Source organism: Schistocerca piceifrons, chromosome X (genome assembly GCF_021461385.2).
Source record: "Schistocerca piceifrons isolate TAMUIC-IGC-003096 chromosome X, iqSchPice1.1, whole genome shotgun sequence".
Lineage (NCBI taxonomy): Eukaryota > Metazoa > Arthropoda > Insecta > Orthoptera > Acrididae > Schistocerca > Schistocerca piceifrons.
This window is the reverse complement of record NC_060149.1, coordinates 656,308,714-656,333,644: the sequence shown is the minus strand read 5'-3', so window position 1 is coordinate 656,333,644 and position 24,931 is coordinate 656,308,714.

The window sequence follows — 24,931 nt, the reverse complement described above, 5'->3', positions numbered from 1 at the left end:
CGTTCCCCCAAATATGAATCCTGTGCGCTAACTCTTATGATTTCCTTTATACGCTCTTTACTGGATCCAGGAGCGAGGAACAGATGCCGTTCATGAACAGAGAATTCAGATATTAATTTATTCTACACCTAATTTCAAATAGTAAAAGTAATACATAACTTTGTTGCTATAGTTGTAGCTTACGTTGTTAACAGTAGATTTGAATGAAGAAATATATACAGACACAGAAATTTATAAATCTGTCACTCTGGAATACAATCTCTATTCACAAGATTTCAAGCCCTGGTCACTATGAAAGTCTGTAAATGTTATTCAGCTGGCAAACACAAAAAAGGAGTCAGCGCATGAATGTTCGAACATAGGTACACCTACCGCTGGAGCTACGGAGAAGGGATGCTTGCATGTCATTGGCTGCGGCGTAATCGTTCGTGGCAGCGCGCTCGTTCCGCGGTGGTGATTGTGGGATAAGTGGTGGCGTAAATAGTGACCCGTGCGGCCAACCAGATAGTGACCGGCGGCGCACTAAATACTTGGCTATCTTGCTTGGTCTCATATATCAGCTGTCAGCATCAACGACTCCAGCTGATGGCCACCACTTATATCAACGACCAAACGCTTAAGCGACGATCAACTGCAGCACTCATAGTGATGAATGCTACACCTTCAGGTCAGGCCGGGTCACGGCGTCACGTGTGAGGCTGTGCTGTGTCTGTCGGAGCCACAAGACGTCAGGCGTACTCTGCTGAGGCAGTCCGTGGGTTCAACATGCGTAAACTTCAAACATAATCAGTAAACGGCCTTACAGCTTGACACTAATGACAACAACTATATACTCAGTATTTTTGATTGCTCAGTTTGTAACCTCCCCCTCACTTATCGACCTTAATGACAGTGAAAAATGAAACCGCGTGTACCTAATGGGAATTTTGGAAAAGCAATCGTCACCGAAGTTAACTTGTCAGTAAAGAGGGAGGAAAGGGTTACATCTTAACGAAAGGAAAAATGCAAGTGAAACTGGTGGAAATTAATTTTGAAATAGGGATAAAGTTAATAAAGAAAGTAAATGTGCGGCCGTTACGTTAACAATCAACTAGCGGTAATTAGATATTTGAGATTTGGGGGAAATTACGGTCGCCAGTCCTATGGACAATTACTATAATAACTGAAAAAGAAAGGTTATTACACATATAATTAGCACTAGAAGCTTGGCAACTGAAGGTTGACACGTGTAGTGTGAAAACTGAAAGTTTATCAGAAGTAATAAATTTCGCTACACTTAATTTAGCAAAAGAATTAATGAAACCGGAAAATCGAAAGTTAATTTAGTAACTGAAGTTAATAGTGAGCTTTCTTTCTGAAGCACATCGAAATACAGTTAGTCTTGGACTACCTCAACAATCATTTCTAAAGCTACTTGAATCTACGCAATTTAGAAAGAAGAGATTTAACTTTGAACTTGAATTAAACGATTCTGAACAATTAACAATAGTAAAATTTAGTACGTACCAAGCTGAGCTGCAGTCACAGGTAAGCTAAAATACGGTAACAAAACTCGCACTCTTAATTTGTGCTTCTGTAATCTAACTATTGTAACCAGCTATGAATACTTAAATTGAACTTTGAAATTAAAGCAGTGAAATGGAATTATGCTGGCGTTTGAATTTCAACGACACTCGGGTTCATTTCGAAAAAGGAAGGGACCCTGCTTGGCAATGCAATTGGGACAATGAGCAACAAAGGTTCATGCTAAGTTGCTGTAATTTTGCGAGGCAAATGGAACAATTTGAAAAGCTGAGGTCTGCCATACAGTTCTGAAACTTTACGTGCCTTTTGTCTTCCTTGTTGGTTGATTGAAGGTTTGAAGCCGTCGATCGAGGAGGTGGCGACAGTCACTCATTGTCGGCCGTCGCTGTTGCAGAAGCTGGATGTTGGCGCGCCTTCTTCTCGACACGGTCACCAGGCGAAACGGGCTCTTGATGCGCGCCAGCTAATGCTTCCCGTCCGCGACACCATGTCAGAAACTGTCATCGCGAGTCGAGCGCAATTACATGCTGCCAAACCCCGAAAGCGCGGCAACTCGCGGGAGCGTCACACAACACACCTGCTCCACTCGCTACTCCAGCCAGACTCCCACAGCTCTGCCCGCGCTCCACGCGGCAGAGTTACCACTACCAAAGATTCTACACACTTTGAGTCTTCACACGACCTATCGATGTAATCGTTCGATAGCAGTTTTCCCTAGGCAAGACCCAGCGTAAAAATACAAATAATATTTACGAAACAAACCAATTATACATCGACATAAATGCATAAATATATATATACAAATAGTAAAACAATTACAATATGTAAAGACACAGAAATGTCATATATTCAGGTAACAAAAATAAGGAAAACAAATTATAGTACAATAGATGGAAATAGGAGGATATGCATTTCCGGCGTTACAAGTTTCTTCCCAACTAACCCTCGTTCACACTTGCATGTCTCAACACCGGTAGCAGCGACATGCGAAAGTGGCGGAGTGTTTTGGCATCGGCTGATCTGCACATTCTGTTTTACCGAGCTCGCTGTGCGCGTAACGTGGTAGTGGCATTGTGTATTAGTGGCATTGTGTATTAGGCTCTTTTGGCCTACGAAGAAAAAAAACGTAAGACACAGCAGGGTTAGGTTACAAAAAGGTGTTACAAAAAGGTACGGCCAAACTTTCAGGAAACGTTCCTCATACACAAAGAAAGAAAATATGTTATGTGGACATGTGTCCGGAAACGCTTAATTTCCATGTTGGAGCTCATTTTATTACTTCTCTTCAAATCACATTAATCATGGAATGGAAACACACAACAACAGAACGTACCAGCGTGACTTCAAACACTTTGTCACAGGAAATGTTCAAAATGTCCTCCGTTAGCGAAGATACATGCATCCACCATTCGTCGCATGGAATCCTGATGCACTGATGCAGCCCTGGAGAATGGCGTATTGTATCACAGCCGTCCACAATACGAGCACGAAGAGTCTCTACTGTACATTTGGTACCGGGGTTGCGTAGACAAGAGCTTTCAAATGCCCCCATAAATGAAAGACAAGAGGGTTGAGGTCAGGAGAGCGTGGAGGCCATGGAATTGGTCCGCCTCTACCAATTCATCGGTCGCCGAATCTGTTGTTGAGAAGCGTACGAACACTTCGACTGAAATGTGCAGGAGCTCCATCGTGCAAGAAACCATATGTTGTGTCGTATTTGCAAAGGCACATGTTCTAGCAGCACAGGTAGAGTATCCCGTATGAAATCATAATAACGTGCTCCATTGAGCGTAGGTGGAAGAACATGGGGCCCATCAAGACATCACCAACAATGCCTGCCCAAACGTTCACAGAAAATCTGTGTTGATGACGTGATTACACAATTGCGTGCGGATTCTCGTCAGCCCACACATGCTGATCGTGAAAATTTACAATTTGATCATCAGAATCGAGGAAGTACAGTACATACTGACGAAACTAAAATGAGCTCTAACTTGGAAATTAAGCGTTTCCGGACACATGTCCACATAACATCTTTTCTTTATTTGTGTGTGACGAATGTTTCCTGAAAGTTTGACCGTACCTTTTTGTAACACCCTGTATACAGCATGTCCTTATAGTACATACCCTTACTCCTTCTTGTACTTACACCTCCCGGTTATGTCATTAACTTCGTATGAACCTTAGTTGTGCGTTCTCTACTCAATGGTTATGAAGCATAACAAAACATGGATACGCCGGACTTGTATATCTTTGGCCAGACACGACCGCAAATGGTCGGTCGTGTCTGGCTAAGGCCGGACACCTGTAACCCTACTTCCAGCACATCTAGAAGTCCTTCATATCAGATATAGAAGCAGTTGTTCCGCAGTATATGTAAACCATCTCTCTCTCCCATGGCATTCCGCAGCATTTATATTGGACGTTTTCTAATATTTAACTGGCGAAATCTAATTATTCAATACACCAGTCAAATTATTTGCTGGCGACTTCCGTTGCTTTTGCGTAACACTCTCATTTCTCTCCATAAAAAGAACAAAAGTGCGGAGAGTGTTCCTTTCTGAAAGTGCATTACGCTTGAATAAGAAAAACAGGCTACCCACGTAGCCACGACGTTGCTTGAAATGGCTTGAAGGATATCGCGTATTATCTAATGGGGTAGCAGATAGTGACAACCGGGTAGCAGCACTGACGACAGCGAAAGGTGCCGCCTGCCTAGCAAGAATGAACGAAACACTCTTTCACCATATCGGCGCTACTACTGAGTGTAGGACTGTAAATGCACTCCATAGACTTTTCAATTTTCGTCAAACCATTTTAAATACACTATTCGCTAAAAAACTGATTATTTACCATTTGTAATCCAATTTGTCTGATTCACGGTGATCTGCATATCATTTCGTTAGCCGTCTTATTAACACACTACATGAAAATTGAATGGATTACACTAACAAATACGAGTTGCTATTAGGTTACTTCTCCCAGCATCTTAGATAACAAATTGCGGTATATGAAATGCAGCTGATATTCTGAATATATCTTTCAAACATGGGAGGAGTTTTAGATCTACCTCCAGTCTCGAGGTGATGTATTGTGCATATGGTACACACTTCCACTCCCGTGCACAAACAATACAGAGGAAAGAAATATTCAAAACATTACTCACATCTCATAAACTGTTGAAGATACCGAAACGAGATTTTGGCAAATGTTGTCATGCAAAAAGTGAGTATTTTTCAATACAGTTAACATGCGGAACTGTGTTATCTACCATGATACAGAGTAACTAGAGATTTTTCAGTAGAATAATATAACTTTTAAAGTGCCTTGAATATCTGGTGAAGTGAGAGTCGGTATGAGTTCGTAACACCATCACTGAAGATGCTACGTCTTTATTTTTTTGCCAACAATGAACTTCCCCATGAGCTAGTGACGTGACTTGTCCATAATTGCTGGCCGCTGTAGCCGAGTGGGTCTAGGCGCTTCAGTCCGTAATCTCGCTGCTGCTATGATCGCAGGTTCGAATCCTGCCTCGGGCATGCATTTTTGTGATGTCCTTAGGTTTGAGTAGTTCTAAGTTCAAGGGAACTGATGACGTCAGATGTTAAGTCCCATTGTGCGCAGAGCTATTTTAACCATTTGTCCATAATTCCTCGTTTCAGGATTCTGTTGCTATTGCAACACATTTGCATTTTAGTGAGCTAAAGCTGTACAAACTCTGCTGTATTTAGGCAAAAGAAGGAGATTTTACTATGGCAACAAGAGAAATATGGGCGTCTCAAACAATAATGCTCCTCTGAAGAAACAACGGGTAAGAGGTCTGGGGAAAGAAATCGCTCCTTCTGTTTTAATTTCGGCAACACCCTGTAACTCAATGTATTTTAATAACAACCGGGATAGAAACTTGCCAAAAGATGTTATTTCTATTCCTCAATGACCATCAATGAGAAAAGAGAGTATCAATATCTCTGTCGAACTAAAACATAGTTGAAGTGAATAAGTTTAATCCTTCACTCTTTACAGGGATAGAAATTAAAAGATGGTATTTTATTAGGTGTAATTTTTTTCATGTTTCTCAAATCATTGAAGTGTGCAATAAAATTACCAACATAAGTTCCAAATCCCGCCGTTTAACATTAAATACATACTGGATCGCAATATTCCATTGAAATTGTTAGAGACTGACTTGTTAAACTTTATTTCAGAGACGCTTCATCAGTGGAGAGTTTCGAATAACACCTTCATTTTTCTTGAAATCATGTTGATTTTTGCTTATTTTGGTAAAGCACAGCGGGCCTCACACAAATTAATCTCACTAAATCGCTAACACAGTTGCAAAAGAGGCAGATTCCTGAAACAGTGTGTCATTGAACAACAAACCGAGAGCAAGACAGGTCAATAGCTAATAAGAAACTGATTGGTGATATAACAAGTAATCTGTATTCTCGTCACTCATATTGTAAGCCCACGCCAATTCTCATTTTATCAGCTATTCATGACTCACCCGGGTAGCTGAGCATGCTAATGCGACCACGTTGGAGACATGGAGGTGTACCGGTTCCGGATCGAATCCTCTAGGTGGATTAAGAACGAGTCTCCTGTGTGCCAGCTATATTTCATGCACAGCAATGTATGGCCAAAAGTGCAAGGGAATGTACACTGCTGGTCATAAAAATTGCCACACCACGAAGATGACGTGCTGCAGACGCCAAATTTAACCGACAGGAAGAAGATGCTGTGATATGCTAATGATTAGCTTTTCGGAGCATTCACACAAGGTTGGCGCCGGGTGCTGACATGAGGAAAGTTTCTAACCGATTTCTCATACACAAACAGCAGTTGACCGGCGTTGCCTAGTGAAACGTTGTTGTGATGCCTCGTGTAAAGAGGAGAAATGTGTACCATCACGTTTCCGACTTTGATAAAGGTCGGATTGTAGCCTATCGCGATTGCGGTTCATAGTATTACGACGTTACTGCACGCGTTGGTCGAGATCCAATGACTGTTAGCAGAATATGTAATCGGTGGGTTCAGGAGGGTAATACGGAACTCAGTGCTGGATGCCAACGGCCTCATATCAGTAGCAGTTGAGATGACAGGCATCTTATCCACGTAGTTGTAACGGATCGTGCAGCCACGTCTCGATCCTTGAGTCAACATATGGGGACGTTTGCAAGACAACAACCATCTGCACTAACAGTTCGACTTCGTTTGCAGCAGCATGGACTATCAGCTCGGAGACCATAGCTGCGGTTACCCTTGACGCTGCATGACAGGCAGCAGCGCCTGCGATGGTGTACTCAACGACGAACCTGGGTGCACGAATGGCAAAACGTCATTTTATCGGATGAATCCAGGTTCTGTTTACAGCATAATGATTGTCGCATCCGTGTTTCGCGAAATCGCGGTGAACGCACATTGAAAGCGTGTATTCGTCACCGCCATACTGGCGTATCAACCGGCGTGATGGTATGGAGTGCCACTGGTTACACGTCTCGGTCACCTCTTCTTCGCATTGACGGCACTTTGAACAGTGGACGTTACATTTCACATGTGTTACGACCCGAGGCTCTACCCGTAATTCGATCCCTGCGGAAAACTATATCTCAGCAGGATAATGCACGACCGCATGTTGCAGGTCCTGTACGGGCCTTTCTGGATACAGAAAATGTTCGACTGCTGCCCTGGCCAGCACATTCTCCAGATCTCTCACCAATTGAAAACGTCTGGTCAATGGTAGCTGAGCAACTGGCTCGTCACAATACGACAGTCACTACTCTTGATGAACTGTCGTATCGTGTTGGAGCTGCATGGGCAGCTGTACCTGTGCACGCCATCCAAGCTCTGTTTTACTCAATGCCCAGGCGTATCACGGCCGTTATTACGGCCAGAGGTGGTTGTTCTGGGTACTGATTTCTCAGGATCTATGCAGCCAAATTGCGTGAAAATGTAATCACATGTCAGTTCTAGCATAATATATTTGTCCAATGAATACCCGTTTATCATCCGCATTTCTTCTTGGTGTAGCAATGTTAATGGCCAGTAGTTTAGAATCATAGTGACTCCTATTTTTCGTTACAGTCTATTCACGTTTCATGCACTGAGTTACTTAATTTCGAAATATCGCATTAACTATAACTATTAACGAAATGAAAGGCAAGTAACACTGAAGCTGATGAAAGAGGCTGCAAAATGCGGAATAATCAATTTATTTTACCAAATACCTTTTTAAAATGGTGTGAGATATTTAGTATGGCTGCCCAGGAGTTTCTCTTCGTACTGACACTGATGAATCGTGACTAGCGGGCTAACCAGTGTCCTTTGTGTGCATCTCCAAGTGTATACAACTCGTCCAGCCATTTAAGAACTCAGCACGCAGACCATTAATTGTCCGGTTAATGGCTGACGCTACAGATCACACTTTATTAATAATTATACTAAAAAGTTACATCACCAGTTACAGTTAGATTTTCAGCAAGTACGCCAAGTCCTTTCATCCATACATGTATTTTTTCATCGTTACTCACTTTACGACAGGAGCAAGTATACAAAGTAAAAGGCATATTACCACATACATAACTAGGTCTAGACTGGGCCTTAGCATCTATTCCACAATGCCAGGTCTTGTACGCGATGACATCTCGGTCGGCGAATGACTCCAATCCGGGTAGAGAGGCATTCTCACAACGGACAATTGCTAGAGTAAACCATCCTTCCAGTATTGCCCGTGCCATCATCAAGACTGAGATTAACACGACATCCACGAAAAAAGCTTAATTCGTTTACATATGAATATGAAACTCTATGTCCTGCTGGGCCACAAATCATCTTATTGTCAGTGTCATCAGTTATGCATTATAATTCCGACCTCCAGGTAAAAATAGCAGGTTTACATTCCATACAGTCGGTAGCTTGGGGAAGGCTCGCCTCTCACCCTTCATATTGTCCAGCGAGCTGCCTTTCCTACTTGTGCTCAAGAGCATTTGTGGTCCCATTCACAATGTCTTAACAGCTGTGCCATGTCGGTCAGTCTGGTAATGTGACTGGACTGATGAAACTTAGGTGATGACTTCAGGTTACAGGGCACGGTTTGCTCCCACTCCACGCTGTTTTGCATGTAGCTGGCCTAAATAGATATTAAAATTGTCTGCAGAAATCTAATTCCTACCACCACCTTCTCTTTAGTGACAGTAAACTGCGGAAAATAGATTAATGGAGAAGGAAGAGGAATTAAATAACACCAAATTATTTTTAGTGCTGTTATTAGAAGTACAAAGAAAAACTGAGGATGAAGTAGTATTGTTGTGTTGCAGAAAGATATCGTAGACAAATACAAAATTTCCTTCAAGTTTTTACCAGCCAGCGACAAGTCAAGTTAAACCAGGCCACCGCGTTGTGTAGGAATAGGAATGACAATGAGGCAGAGAGCCTATACTGAAAATAATATGGTACACCACAAAAGCTATCTTGAAACTGTAGGCCCTCACGAACTGGCGTCTGACGTGTTCACGTTGGTTTCCGCCGCCATAGTTAATTCACATCTGCAGCGTCATTGTCATCGCCCTCCGGACTTAATCCCGGCATAAAGCAGTGCTCCGAGTGAGCAAATTCATATTGGCCTTCCTGTTTGTGTTTACTGTGTGTGGCGATACGGAATTGTAGCGACATTAGCTCCACACTCTAACTATTGTTTGTAAGACCACAGGAACCGGCAAACATATCATTGTTTACAGGAAATATCATGGAAGTATATTTTACGCCAGTGAAGGGAAATTTGGTAAGTTATCGGGTTATGAGTTGCCGTGCATTAAGTCTATAGCAGCTACATGTGACACTTGTAGATGGTTTGGTCATTTAGCACAAGACTGTTCTTAATCACGCTGGGTCATGATCTAGTGTAAAAATTAATTTATCTCGTAGTTGTGTCTAATATGAGTGTAGCCTTTCCCACATCTCTGTCACTGTGTCGTCACTTGTAGAATATGTAAGTGCTAAAAACGCGCGATGCTACAACGGGTAAAACTGTTATTGCTTTATTAGATAAAGTACAAACGTATTAGCAGGAAGATGAAGACCTTCAGAGGCTGGCTGAAACTTTACAAGCTGCGGTACGGCAATTGCAGTCGAGATCAGGGGAAGCTAAGGCAGTGTTAAGTGTACTCTCTCGTTCTCTTGATGCATCAGCAGCGAATTTCATAATATGTTTCTCTGGATAAACAAGGGAGTATGCATCTGCGTTTATTATAGATGTATTAGTTACCGTCGAATAGTGGAGCTAGTCGGATGAAACATGTTTATGTATGACTTGCAGTTAGTGGATGGAGGCCAAACACATGTCGTGTGGCAGGAATCACTTAGTAAGGCAGAAACGTTCCAGAAGCTACGTCTTGGCTTGCACCAGCGCTGCCAGAAACATAATAGCACGAATCTTTTAGGATATAACTAAGCAGTTTGGAACAGACACCCAATGAGTCTGAGGAATCCACCTCGGATAGGGTCCGGAAGGTTATTGCTCAGACGTGTGAGCTGACGCGCAGTGCAAAGACTGATGCAATTACCTTGCGTGAAACTTGAGAACAGGACTTTCGATGTCTTTTTACTGGGCATCCCCACTGACAAGTCACGCAGAGTCACTAAGAAGAATCCATCTGGCCCAGTCGCAGTTATCGGGATAGCCTTACGGTTGGAAGAAATGGATATTGTTACGAAAGGGTATAATGACCATTGGGTGTTCGCCTATGAACTGAAGCGCTAGAGCTGTGGGCGTAAAGCCGGCCGCGGTGGCCGCGTGGTTCTAGGCGCTGCAGTCCGGAACCGCGGGACTGCTACGGTCGCAGGTTCGAATCTTGCCTTGGTCATGGATGTTTGTGATGTCCTTAGGTTAGTTAGGTTTAAGTAGTTATAAGTTCTAGGGGACTGATGACCTAAGATGTTAAGTTCCATAGTGCTCAGAGCCATTTGAACCATTTTTGTGGATGTAAGGCACTGCCCTCAGCCAGAGTGCTATGAGTGTGGTCGAGTTGGTCATAATAATAAAAGCAAGGGAAGAGTACTGAATACAGTCAGATGTAGTCTCTAAAATTTGGAATATTATTTTTCAGTCAGACGGTTGTGCTACTAACTAGACATCGATGGACGTCTAGCATAACGTATGGGACGTATGGACGTATGGGAAGACGAAGTGAGGTGCGCAGGTTACAGGAGGTATTCAAGGAACTACTGAAGAAGCGCCAAGAGAGAAACGCCGAGTAGAAATTGAAAATGAGTGTCAAGAGCTGAGACCCTCGTTTGAGAAATTGAGAACATAGCTGAGTCAATTAACAGAAATAGTGCTACAGACGTTACGAAGAATGGTTAAATGTAGGAGGGAGATTACTGAATACCGCAGACAATGATGATATGAAAAATCTAAACAGTAATGTAGAACAAAAACAGGTAACAGTAGATATCACCAAAACCGCAGTAGAACGGCATACTATGCAATTATCAAACATGGAACATAACGTGTTAAATAATACTAGAACGGTATGAGAACTGACTATATAATTGGCAAGGCTTACGCGGAATACTATACAGACAGTAAATAATAAGTTAGAAAGGATTTAGGCTCGGTAAAATGCAATGGAAGGGAGAATGACCAGAAGAACCCAGCGATGTTCTATCGCTTAGCAACCGTTAAAGTCATTTCGCACAGATAAAATCGACATGTATCCATTCCACTTCCGATAGTGTGCATGAACATACGGTATCACTGTTTTACCATTTCCCTATAACTGATAAAGTAGGATACTATAAGCAAGTGGGTACAGGTGCAAACGGAAGAAGTATTGTTAATGTCCAAACAGAGGGAGGCGTATGTCCTTATGTCGTTAGCTGAATTACAAGGACGTCTCAGAGTAAGTATAACGATTTCAAAAAATGGTTTTAAGCGTTATAGGACTTAACATCTGAGGTCATCAGTGCCCTAAACTTATAACTACTTAAACCTAACTAATCTAAGGACACCACTCCCGTCCATGCCCGAGGCAGGATTCGAACCTGCGACCGTAGCAACAGCGATGTTCCGGACTATCACGATTTGTCCAGCCAAATTTTTACAGGCTAACTCCTAGTTATGGCCAAAGTATAACTACAAAACAGTGGTAAAATGATAAATGATACAACTTGTGGTATAACAGGAGCAAAATTCCGCCTACCAGCTACCATCACAGATACGACTGAGATCCAATACCCACAAACAACGTTGTATTGGCTGGAAAATTCGTTAGAAGTATTACCAGCACTGAACCCAACGTTCCTCAGCGGGACTTTAAACCTCGAACTATTACACTCATTGAATGAACTAACAGGGTCACAAGAACGTCAAATTTTCACAGAACAAATGTTCCAGAATATTCAGCACTGTAGAGACAGGCAACGGTATATCATCACGGCTATAAGTAGTACCACTAATAGCTCTGCCATTATTCTACTAACAGTTTGTGTACTGTAATATTGCTTCAGACGTAAAAACACTCATCTCCCTCAATCTCCAATCAGATACCTGTTGAGTGGCTAAATAGTATTAATAAGGAACAGAAAAGTGTAATATAAAATAAGATTGCAAACATTTATTAAGGTATAAGGATTCAACAAAGAAGAAATAGGATGAAGAAACAAACCAAAGACTTTGTGACTAAGCTCTTAATAGTATTTGAATAACAAGAAATTGTACAGTATGTAATTATCCATGTAATATACACTCCTGGAAATTGAAATAAGAACACCGTGAATTCATTGTCCCAGGAAGGGGAAACTTTATTGACACATTCCTGGGGTCAGATACATCACATGATCACACTGACAGAACCACAGGCACATAGACACAGGCAACAGAGCATGCACAATGTCGGCACTAGTACAGTGTATATCCACCTTTCGCAGCAATGCAGGCTGATATTCTCCCATGGAGACGATCGTAGAGATGCTGGATGTAGTCCTGTGGAACGGCTTGCCATGCCATTTCCACCTGGCGCCTCAGTTGGACCAGCGTTCGTGCTGGACGTGCAGACCGCGTGAGACGACGCTTCATCCAGTCCCAAACATGCTCAATGGGGGACAGATCCGGAGATCTTGCTGGCCAGGGTAGTTGACTTACACCTTCTAGAGCACGTTGGGTGGCACGGGATACATGCGGACGTGCATAGTCCTGTTGGAACAGCAAGTTCCCTTGCCGGTCTAGGAATGGTAGAACGATGGGTTCGATGACGGTTTGGATGTACCGTGCACTATTCAGTGTCCCCTCGACGATCACCAGTGGTGTACGGCCAGTGTAGGAGATCGCTCCCCAAACCATGATGCCGGGTGTTGGCCCTGTGTGCCTCGGTCGTATGCAGTCCTGATTGTGGCGCTCACCTGCACGGCGCCAAACACGCATACGACCATCATTGGCACCAAGGCAGAAGCGACTCTCATCGCTGAAGACGACACGTCTGCATTCGTCCCTCCATTCACACCTGTCGCGACACCACTGGAGGCGGGCTGCACGATGTTGGGGCGTGAGCGGAAGACGGCCTAACGGTGTGCGGGACCGTAGCCCAGCTTCATGGAGACGGTTGCGAATGGTCCTTGCCGATACCCCAGGAGCAACAGTGTCCCTAATTTGCTGGGAAGTGGCGGTGCGGTCCCCTACGGCACTGCGTAGGATCCTACGGTCTTGGCGTGCATCCGTGCGTCGCTGCGGTCCGGTCCCAGGTCGACGGGCACGTGCACCTTCCGCCGACCACTGGCGACAACATCGATGTACTGTGGAGACCTCACGCCCCACGTGTTGAGCAATTCGGCGGTACGTCCACCCGGCCTCCCGCATGCCCACTATACGCCCTCGCTCAAAGTCCGTCAACTGCACATACGGTTCACGTCCACGCTGTCGCGGCATGCTACCAGTGTTAAAGACTGCGATGGAGCTCCGTATGCCACGGCAAACTGGCTGACACTGACGGCGGCGGTGCACAAATGCTGCGCAGCTAGCGCCATTCGACGGCCAACACCGCGGTTCCTGGTGTGTCCGCTGTGCCGTGCGTGTGATCATTGCTTGTACAGCCCTCTCGCAGTGTCCGGAGCAAGTATGGTGGGTCTGACACACCGGAGTCAATGTGTTCTTTTTTCCATTTCCAGGAGTGTATATGGCATGAGATTTTTCTAGAGATCAACTATGGCAAAACTGGGGGCGAAATTTTGCAAATGAGAGCGACATGTTGCACTGCAGAAAGATATGCGGAAATCCAAAATTTTCTTACTTTTTCACCAGCCAGTGCCAAGCCAACTTAAAGCAGGCCATTACAGTGCGTAAAATTAGAATGACAAACAGGTAGAGTTCCAATACTGTAAATAATATGGCACACCCCTAATTCTATTGCTTCACCTCTCTCGATCGGAAATTCTGAATCGTTAACTCAGGAACATGGCGTCACTGAGAAAGGATCCATAACATTATTCTGACAGTTTAGCAAGATGCCACAAAAACAAGTAAGTGTTCCACATGAACACCTCACAGCCCACTGACATTGCCGGAAAGCACCAAGCTGAAGTCGTCAAATCCACTGCTGGGACACCAAGGTGTGTTGCGGAGGGCTGGTGAGGTAAGAAAACGAGGACAAATACAGTCATCCTCATCCAGAAATTATATGATCGCCTGAGATAGACAGCAATAAATACTCCTACTTCCAATCCTATATTCTATTCAGTTACAATAAACCAGCTATGATGCCAACCCTTTGGGCTGCTATCTACCACTCGTCAACTGACTTCTACCTTCGAGACTGCTGCCAGCCTGGCCTATTAAATCTGGTCACTGTAAGCCGCCAACATCTCTTTCACTCGTGTGGAGTCTTTGGGACTCCTGCCTCCAGCTTGTTGAAGTTGAACTGATGGTGTCTGGCGCATCGTCCTGTATCCAGGAGTTGCGTTGAAGGCTGCTGCCACCGACTTAAATCTGTGAGCAGACACTGGTGTCCACCTCTAGTGGAGAGGCGTGCCATAATCCTGCAATACGATCTACATGACGTGCAGAGTTGCTGGAGTTACTCGGACACACCCCTTTGATGACCACGAGAGTGCCGTCATGACACGCAGTGTACGATCTGGTGGTCGACGCCATTGTACGATCTGTACCAGCCGCCTGCTATCCTTCATAACATCATGACATTAACTGAAAAGCTACAACTCATACAACAGCCTCAAGAGACTGCTATGCACGCACATCAGGGAATTTCACTCTGCGTGCAGTGTTTACATCGTTCCTCACTGCTGCTGTTGAGAAGATGGTTCACTTGTAATACTTAACCGAATAAATGTATTCCTTGCTAATTAGCGCACAGTGCACCAACTGGTCTTCAACACTGTATTCAACGCTTTGCCATCCTGCAACCGTAAGTATATTCAGGTTCTTATAGTTCTAATATTTTGTTTTACTTTTGTCAAATCCTATTTACCTGATCATTAGGAGGCTGCACGACATCTTACCGTAATGTCTACTCGGTAAATACTGAGGATCACAAGTAAATCATCAGTTGGAGTGGTGCCATTGACTTCGAAGAGCGCGTCACAGGATTTGTTTGTTCCGTGCGCGAAGAAGTCTGTGTGACTAAACAGTTGCTGAAAAGCCTATGATTAATAAGAAAATGGCATCGTGCTAGATCCTCGCAACACACAACGATATCTTGCAGTTAGTTGTTAAGGCATGCGTGATTTTGTGCCAAATGTTGGTTGCTTTGTGTACGACTACGCTTTTCGTCCAGTTGGACACTAAGGTATCATGTGACTCTGTCTGGCGATGTATATGTTTTGTAATTAAACTGTAGGATTCCTTGCAATAAAAGTTGACCATTTAGGAGTACGTATGTAGTTTTCTGTGGAGCTATGCTTAATCAGAAGAGGTCCCCATACGCCATTCCCGCAGCTCAGCTCTTGTGTTCCCCTGACATCACAGCCAAGACATCGTCGTAATACGCCACCACACGAGTAACTTCGTCATCTCCTTCCAACTCGCGCAGCAGAGGTTCGATGGCCAAATCCCAAAATACTGACCTGTAAATCGACTCCTGTGAGTGCCCTTTGATAATTACTTTTGTTACCTTTTGTGGGCATCCTGAACTATTTTTTGTTCCTTGTGCCAATTCTTACGATCTTCTTCTTAGATTACTCGATACACATGGATTTCCTAAAGTGAAACTGGTTCTAATTAACACTCGCCACTGGTTGGGGAAGGATCGCGAGATAATGTTTACTGCACGCTGCCTGTATAATTTGTCGAGTTAGTTGTTTACACCCTTGGAAAACATAGGAAACGTGATTGCCTTCCCGTACTCTTTGCTTGTTTAGCATTGTGAGTGTAGTTTGATACTTCAAAAAGTTGCCATTTCCGTCTTTAAGTTCCTCCCACTTTTGATGATGATCCTATCCCAAACATTGAAGGGACTCTGAAATACTTTTAGTTATTTTTACTCAGGCGTATTTCGACGTTCGTAGTTAGAATGAATGTCCGGATGACTGTGTGAAAGAATGAACCCATGCTCCTGAGGACGATTCTACTGATAGTGACAATTTTAGACCTGTAAAGAAGCGGATGGTGGCAATGCTGTCAGGTGCTGCCGTTTGAAGGTCATCCTGGGATCATTACATTTCCAACGCAATGTGACTCTGTAGCTTCTTTGTTTAAGCTGATGTTTAGTGAGGACTTGTTTTAATTCCTTTGCAACGATTTGGCATCTTTTATATCAGACTTCAGTGAGACATAAAACGTCACTAAAAGCCTTCACGTGGTCTTTTGATACACAAAGAGATATGAAGAAATCCCTTGGCCTAATACTTCAACAGACCGTCTAAATAGCTAACTCAGTACCGTCACACACCACGAGTCGCATGGATTTGAACAGTTTCTGACATTTTGGTACTGTAATGACAACACGAAATTTAAGAATAGCTCTGGGAGACCCTTCAGACTTTGACGTCTGTTGGATTATTTCCTCGATAAATTCTGGCCACTTCATAAACCTAAGAAACAATTGTCTGTGGAAGCGATTATGATACTATGGAAAGAACGCCTGGGATTTAGAACATACAATCCACCGAAGATTACGAACTATGGATTCCTTCTTAGAATGGGGTTCGAGAGTGCTACAGCCGCAATTTGGTGATTATGCTGTTGAAGGGAAGAAATTTGAAGAATCTGTTTTCTCAGATCTTGACCCTTATTTTGAAATGTGACACCATATCCACCAGAATAATTATTTTGAGAATACCACTACTTCAGAGTAACTATTGAAAAACAAAAATATAGTCAGTGGCACTTTTCGATGGACAGAGGTTTACCGCAACCTCTGAAAGCCATAGCATCAAGAATGAAGAAAAGTGACATAATTTCCTGCAAATAATGTGATACTCTTCTCCTCGTATGGAAACGTGATGTCACAATAATATCAACAATTCATGACGTCCCTATTTCAAGTACAGGATGACAAATAGAAAAACCGGAGAGAATTTATTGAAGCATGGGATGCAGATGATCTCAGTTCCCACATAAAAGTAGTTAATGATTAGGGTCATTGTCTTTAGTACTCTCCTATTTTAAGGAAAACGATGAAATGGGCCGAAAAGCCATCCTTTATCTAATAAACTGCGGGCTTTTCAATTTGTTTAGGATTTACGACACCCTGCACACAGCGAAAAAGCAAAGAAGAAGCAGTATCTCTTTTCGGTGGCTAAATATCCTACCACCGACAATAACAATGATGAATCTCCGGACCCAGACAGAGGTCGGCACAGCCCATCCTCTAGTCGAACGTGGTCAGTGGCACGTGAAAATCCACCTGGAAGTCTGTCAGGTGACCTCAAGCAACATGACCCTGCGTCCATTTCAAACAAAGGAAAGAAGAAATTTCGTAACAGAGCCTATAGAGTTCGCGCTGCCAGAGGCGAAAGAAGTGAAACGAGATGTATTTGCACTTGTTAAAGTGTCCAATTGATGGAGAGAAACATTTCATGCAGTACCGTACGTTAAATAAGTACTACAAACTTTTGTTTGTATGAAGGGAAGTCAAAAGAAAATGAGACAGATGGAAAAAAATACATAAACTGTTTATTTTCTGAAAAGTAATCGCCATAACTGTAATGTATTTGTCCCACTGTGACACATGACTATCAGTTCCTTCATGGAAAAATAGTTGCGGTAGCCCACGGAACCATGATTGTACCCAGGCGTGTACCACTTCCCCGGAGGAAATCGACGGCCAACAATATTTTTCTTCAGAGCTAAAATAATACGGAGATCACACGGGGAGGGATCGGGACTGTATCGAAAATTTGTAAGCTCTTCTTAGCGAAACTTCTGTAGCATACTCGAAATAACTTTGGTAACATGTGGGCAACAGTTATGACGATTACGTCAGAAATAATAAACAGTTTACTTCCTTTTTCCATTCGTATCGTTTTCATTTGACGGTCGTCACATAAGGGGCAGTCACTAAGTACGAATTACGTATTTCCCTAGGCAATTTTCGGTTGAAATAATGCAAAATTTATTCTGGGACATGGAATATTCCTGCATATGCACCTATAGTTTCATGAAGTTCCGGTAGGTGGTAGCGCTATACGTAGCCTTCAGAATGGTATACTGAATGCTCCTCGTGTGTGGGCTCTAAGCTAAATACAGTATATGACATAAAAGTTTCTGTAAGGTATAAGATTTCTGCGATACATCAAAACAAAGTTCTTAGTGATAATATTGCCAAATGGTCTATGCGTCTCAATGCAGTGCTTCGTGTATAGTAACGGCAATAACGACAACAAACGAACCGATCAACAAATGAACACTGCAGAAATAGCTGTATTTGTGTTACATAGTGCGTTTATAGTTGTTTACACTAAAATGGTGGATTATGATGATTGTTTTTAAATGTAGTTGACAATTTCATCACGATCGTAGTTTATAAAAAGAAGTACTTATCAATGTACATTAATATTTATTGTTTGCTAAGGTGGAGAAACGTTCAAACACTGACAGTTTAAAATAAAAACGATGTAAAGTTGAGATGCACACACAAAACAGTTATCCGAAAAAATACTGTTATGTGTAATAGCATGACTGTACCGAAAGGAGAGTAGAGGACCTGCGAAACAGTCACGTTGTATGGACTGCCCGCAAATCAGGCAGAACGCAATAGATAAGGTGGAACAAAAATATCAGGAATTAGAATTATATTAATACCTTCAACTGCCAACAGGCGTTGATATATATCAACGGGGACAGGTGAAAATGTGTGCCCCGACCGCAACTCGAACCCGGGTTCTCCTGCTTACATGGCAGACGTTCTATCCATCTCATGTTTTGTTGCATTTTCTTCGCAGTTGATCGTTGGGTTTGGTCCTTGCAGACGTCACATGACATCCGACAAAGTTCGTTTGTTGATCCTTCCGCTCAGTGTTTTTTATTACAGAGGCCAATCAGCTCTCTGACCGAACACGCTGAGTTACCGTGCCGGCATCCATCTGCGCCACCGAGGACACAGAGGATAGTGCGCCTGCATGGACTCATGGACTATCTCGCGCACGCCTCCCGCGACACCCACGTTCTCACCTTGTATGTCCATACACTATATTCGTAACGTCCCACCCCAACACACTCACTACTCGTGGAAGACATACTTACCAAGTCCAGTAAGAGTTCGGGGAATGTGTGTGTATCCGCACAGAAGAAGGAGGTCATGGCCGGTATTGCCAGAACTATATACTTATATGTATATGGTGTCTGTTCTATCGAACATGTCCAAAAGAACAGATACCATATCCATATAAGTATAAAAATATCAGGTTCTTAATCTGTTATGTCCGTGATGCTCCAAGTGCGAATGTAACCCGTCGCGGATGAGTCTTTCCTAAGCCTTCGCATGTATTTTAACCAAACACATTTGTTTATAGCTTTTAGAATTTCCTGGATCTTTATTCCCAAAATTTTTAATTGTTAGAGCTATTGCTATTTTCCAGGTGGCAGGCACCCTTCCAAATAATAAAATATCGTTCACTATTCTGCTTATGAATTGAACACTACATATTTTCGTTTCTTGTAGAACATCTGCACGAATGTTATCTGGTTCTACGCTTAACAGTTTCATTATGGCAAGAGCTACTTCGTCGTCTGCGAGCGGAGTAGTTATCAAAGTAGTGATTTATTCATTTTCTCGTGCATACCTAAGTAGTCGGTGGAACTGATTATCGTCTTCATCATTGTCCGGGAGGAGTTTTACAAGCAGGTATTCTACTGACTGTCTCTATGCCCAGGTCATCGATCCATCTTCAGTTGTCATTGAGTTTGTAACGACTAGAGTTTTGACTTTCTCTGTCAGTATTTTGTGCGGTTTACAACACAAATCAGACTTTAGCAGACAACCTACTACACATTTTTGTGCTGATTAACCAGTTCTCGATGTTGGGGTCTAGTATTTCGGTATTGTGCCAGTTGGACTAGTATTGATGCCTGCATTGAGTGACCTGTGATAGTCCGTTCTGGCTCACAGTTTTCGCACTCTTATGTCCGTCTGTTCGGGTGCCACGGAATCCTCTTTAATGCTGTCATGGCAGTTTTGGTGATACATTTGCGTTGTGCATTTCGTAATATTTCTTGTAGTGTCTGAACCCTTACAACTATATTGCCTGATAATCTGTTGACATTGGATATCTTTTCTCACAGATTGTTCCAATCTGCTTTCTTAAAGTTAAATTGTTATCAGTGATTAAGTGTTGATAGGTATTATTTCCATCGTTAATTTTGAATGTAATTATGCTGTCTTGACTTCTGGTCTATGTAGAGTGGTGTGTTCACTTGGTAATTCGATTTTCAATTCTTCTAATAGTGTGTTGTCTATGTTATTCGTAGTAGCTGTACCGTCTGTTGTATGTCTTTCCCCCAGAAAATTCACCACAGGTCTAGTTCTTGAATCATATCTAAAGGCCTCTGGCCATCGCCATCTGTATGTGTGTGTGTGTGTGTGTGTGTGTGTGTGTGTGTGTGTCTTCTAAACCAGAATCTTATTTATCATTTACGTCCGCTATTATCTACTTTTTCCCGAGCAGTGCAGTTATCCGCTTCCCTGGCGTGTGCAATGTATTGTTTTACGTGGTCAGAGTATTGTACGTTACAGAATTATGTTTTAAAAATTTATGATCGCAGGGACTGAAATTCTAAACGTTTTGCTGCAATGAACCTACAGTAGAAAATGTTAAATAAAGTATCTACAGCCACCAACGTGGTGTTGTAAATCCAGGCACTACTTGCACGAGAAATTACTAGCTGAGAGTCTCAGTGCACACTTGGGCTTGCATTCTTGGAGATAACAATACTACATCATACATCTTAACAGATCGTGCAAGGTATTAGAACTTTCTGGAAAATTCCTTGCCTGAATTTTTGGACGGCGTTCCCGTGAAATTGTGCGCTGGTTTGTGGTTTCAGAACGATGGTGCTTCAGCTACCACTAGGCAAAACTAGGCAGCCACATAGGGTGGCAGAATATTAGGGTCGGCAAAGGACAGATAAAAATTAATTTCAAAGCAAAAAAATTGAGTAGAAGAAAATTAAAAAGGAGGAAACTTAAAAAAAAAACACCGAATTGCTTTCAAAAGCATACAGAACAGTTACTAAATAAGTCTTTACTTACTTTGACGAAAGTGAACACATTGCCTCGACCAGCCTCAAAACTAATTCTTCTTATTTCGATTATTTTTGGAAATTTCAAGTACTCCGGACAAAAAATGGAAAACTGACGTTCTTGTATCGTTGGATGTTGGTGGTGCTGATGAAGGAGTCGGGGAGGGCAGAGCGATGACAGTAAAAAACAGGAAGTGTCGTTTTTTATTTCTCGCCTAGGGCGGAGAAACAGTTACGGACGGTCTTGTGCACCAGGGCTCATTGTTCGTCTAGCCAGGCCGCACCTCACGCACTGCTTTAGGCAGAAGGTAATTGGAAGGAGACGCCCATTACCTTGAACTGTACGCTCCCCTAATCCCCCCCCCCACCCCCCCCCACCCCCTTTCTCAGTTTTCGCACTAGGATTATGTACAGACCTTTGTGTACTTAACTCCAATAGGAACATCACTTGAGGCTATTGAGTGCATCTTAACAGCGATTGATACCGTTAGAGGGACGCGCAAAATCTTGCAGAGGTGAGACAAAACGTGGTCCTTCGTAGCACATTATTTTACGAAGTTGATGGTCGCATGGGCTTACAATTTTTGATTGCACTCTACTGTTAGTAAACATTTTCCAGACTACAGTAATCTAGTGTTTCATTTAGCCTACCAAATGCGTAGAAAGTGCATAGTAATACAGAAACTTTATTTCCCATTTCCGGCTGCAGGTTCCTATAGGAAAATGTTAGGAATTTCATCCTCTAAAACCTTCAAAATTTTTAAAACGTATTTCTACATCTACAGCGACATGACTACTCTGCAATTCGTACTTAAGTTCCTCGCCGAGGGTTTTTCTAAGAACTTTTAGACTATTTCTCTACCGTTCCAATCTCTAACAGCAAGTAAGAAGAAGGAACTCTTAAAACTTTCCTTACCACCTCTGATATCTCTATAAGGATGATCATTTCTCCCTATGAAGCTTGGCGACAATAAAATATTTTCGTATTGTAATTGTAATTTCGTCAAAAGGTCTCACCGCAAACGAAAAACGCCTTTGTTTTAAAGATTGCCACCCCAACTCAGTTATCATATCAGCGACACACTGTCCCCTATTTCGCTGCAAGACAAAACGAGCTGCCCTCATTTGGACTTATTCGATGTCCGTCAATTCTATCAAGTAAGGATCCGATACCGCCCAAGAATACGCTAGCAGATGACAAAGCGTAGTGTAGGCTGTCTCTTCAGTATACCTGTTAAATCTTGTACGTGTCCTAATATTAAATGCAGTCTTTGGTTTGGTTTACTGAAACATTATCTATATGATCTTTCCAATTAAAATTGTTCGTAACTGTACTTCCTACCTATTTAATTGAATTGAGAGCCTTCATATTCCTGTAATTTATCGTGTAACTAAAATTTACCGATTTCTTTTCGTATTGATGTGAATGACCACACACATTTCTTTATTTAGAGACAATTGCCACTTTTCACACAGAACAGAAATCGTGTCGACGTCATTTTGGAATTGGTTGTGACCTATTAATGACTTTTCTAGGGGGTAAATGACAGCATCATCTACAAGAAAAATAAGAGGTCTGCTCAAATTTTCTCCTATAGATTAGGAACAGCAGAAGGCCTATAACATTCCTTGGGGAACAACAGATATCACTTCTGTTTTACTCGATGATTTTCCGCCGATTACTGCGTACTGTAACCTTTCTAACAAAAAATCGTGAATCCAGTCGCACATCTGAAACTGTTCTCCATAGGAACGCCATTTGATTAGAAGTCCCCTGTGGAGAACGGAGTTAAAAGCCTTCTGGAGATCTAGAAATAAGGACTCAATTTAAATTCGTTCCAGTAAAGAAAAGAACGACATTTTCTGAATCCGTGCCAGCTGTGTGTCACTAGACTTTTACCTTCGAAGTATTTCATAATGTTCGTAGATAGTGTATGTTCCAAAACCCTATTGTAAATCGACGTCAGGGATATGGGTCTGTAATTCATCGAATTTCTCCCATTGCCTTTCTTGAGTACTGGTGTGAACTGTGGAACTTTCTCTAACACTTCGTAGATTTGAGAGGATCCAGGAATCGAAAAGCAGTAGAATCCCATTGTTCGCTACACATTTCCGAGATTTTGTTGATCGTTATATTTATTGCAATAATTGCTCTCGGAAATTGTGATCTAAGGACGTAACTCAAGTCTGCCCTTCTTCTAAGTTCAGTCACTTCATAGTAACTTATTGGGCTGATCCTTAGCATTTTGGGAAGTGTGTTCCAATGAAGAAACGGGGATTGGGGTGGGGGGGGGAGGGGGAGGGGGGTGGCGATATGGAAGTAGGAGCTCGAAATCAGTTAGTCCTTGGGCTCGTCTTAGATCCCTATAATATACATTGGGTAGATCCGGAGGTTCCGATTTGTCGTGTAAAGTTACGTAGCAGGTGACATAATTCTTAAATATCTGTGGCCTGATTATTTACCTTCAGTATTAGTTTATCTGCTGTTTCGGTCTTTACCGAGATGACTGATTGCCTTTCTCGTGTCCTGTTCTCGTTATGTATAGGAGGGTGTTGTGTGTGATTCTTTCGTCCTCACGTTTAAGTGTATGTTCTTATTAATCTGATTGGGATCCACTGTTTTTAAATGGTGTCTTTTCTTAGTCTTCGTCAGCATGTGGAAGTGGTTATCTGTTTTTGATGATGTCGCTGCACCTTTGTTCAAGGTATGTTCACTGCGCTTGTCTGTTGATTGTCCGTTCGTTGAGTTTACTCAGTAATTATAGTGTGTGTTGGTGCTGCAGTTTTACTTTATGTTGTTCCCCCTGATTCATAATTCACTGTTTACTATAGTTGTCTCCCCTGCTAGTGACATAAATTTTTATTATAAAGGACGTATTACCTAGGTTACCTGTGTACTTTTATGTCGTTTTTATTGTGGCGGATTGTGCAAGACATTCTTTCAGATCTCCGTCGATATCGATTTTCCCGTGGTATTTTGCATGGCTTTATAAGTACTACAGTCTGTTTCATGGTCACTATTCAATATTTCATCTTCCACGTGTTCCACTTTTGTGGAAAGTTGGGCTTGCAGTAGATCCGACTGATAGGTAGATCAAATTAGGCACCGATGAGAAGGCATGTGAATGCCTGAGCTGAACACCACAACGCTGTCGTAACTCGAAGTGGGTCGCAACATACTTGCTCAGAAGTCCACACTCATATCTACATCTACATCTTCGCAAGCCACCCAACGGTGTGTGGCGGAGGGCACTTTACATGCCACTGTCATTACCTCCCTTTTCTGTTCCAGTCGCGTATGATTCGCGGGAAGAACGACTGTCTGAAAGCCTCCGTGCGCGCTCGAATCTCTTTAATTTTACATTCGTGATCTCCTCGGGAGGTATAAGTAGGCGGAAGCAATATATTCGATACCTCATCCAGAAACGCACCCTCCCGAAACCTGGCGAGCAAGCTACACCGCGATGCAGAGCGCCTCTCTAGCAGAGTCTGCCACTTGAGTTTATTAAACATCTCCGTAACGCTATCACGGTTACCAAATAACCCTGTGACGAAACGCGCCGCTCTTCTTTGGATCTTCTGTATCTCCTGCGTCAACCCGATCTGGTACGGATCCCACACTGATGAGCAATACTCAAGTATAGGTCGAACGAGTGTTTTGTAAGCCACCTCCTTTGTTGGTGGACTACATTTTCTAAGGACTCTCCCAATGAATCCCAACCTGGT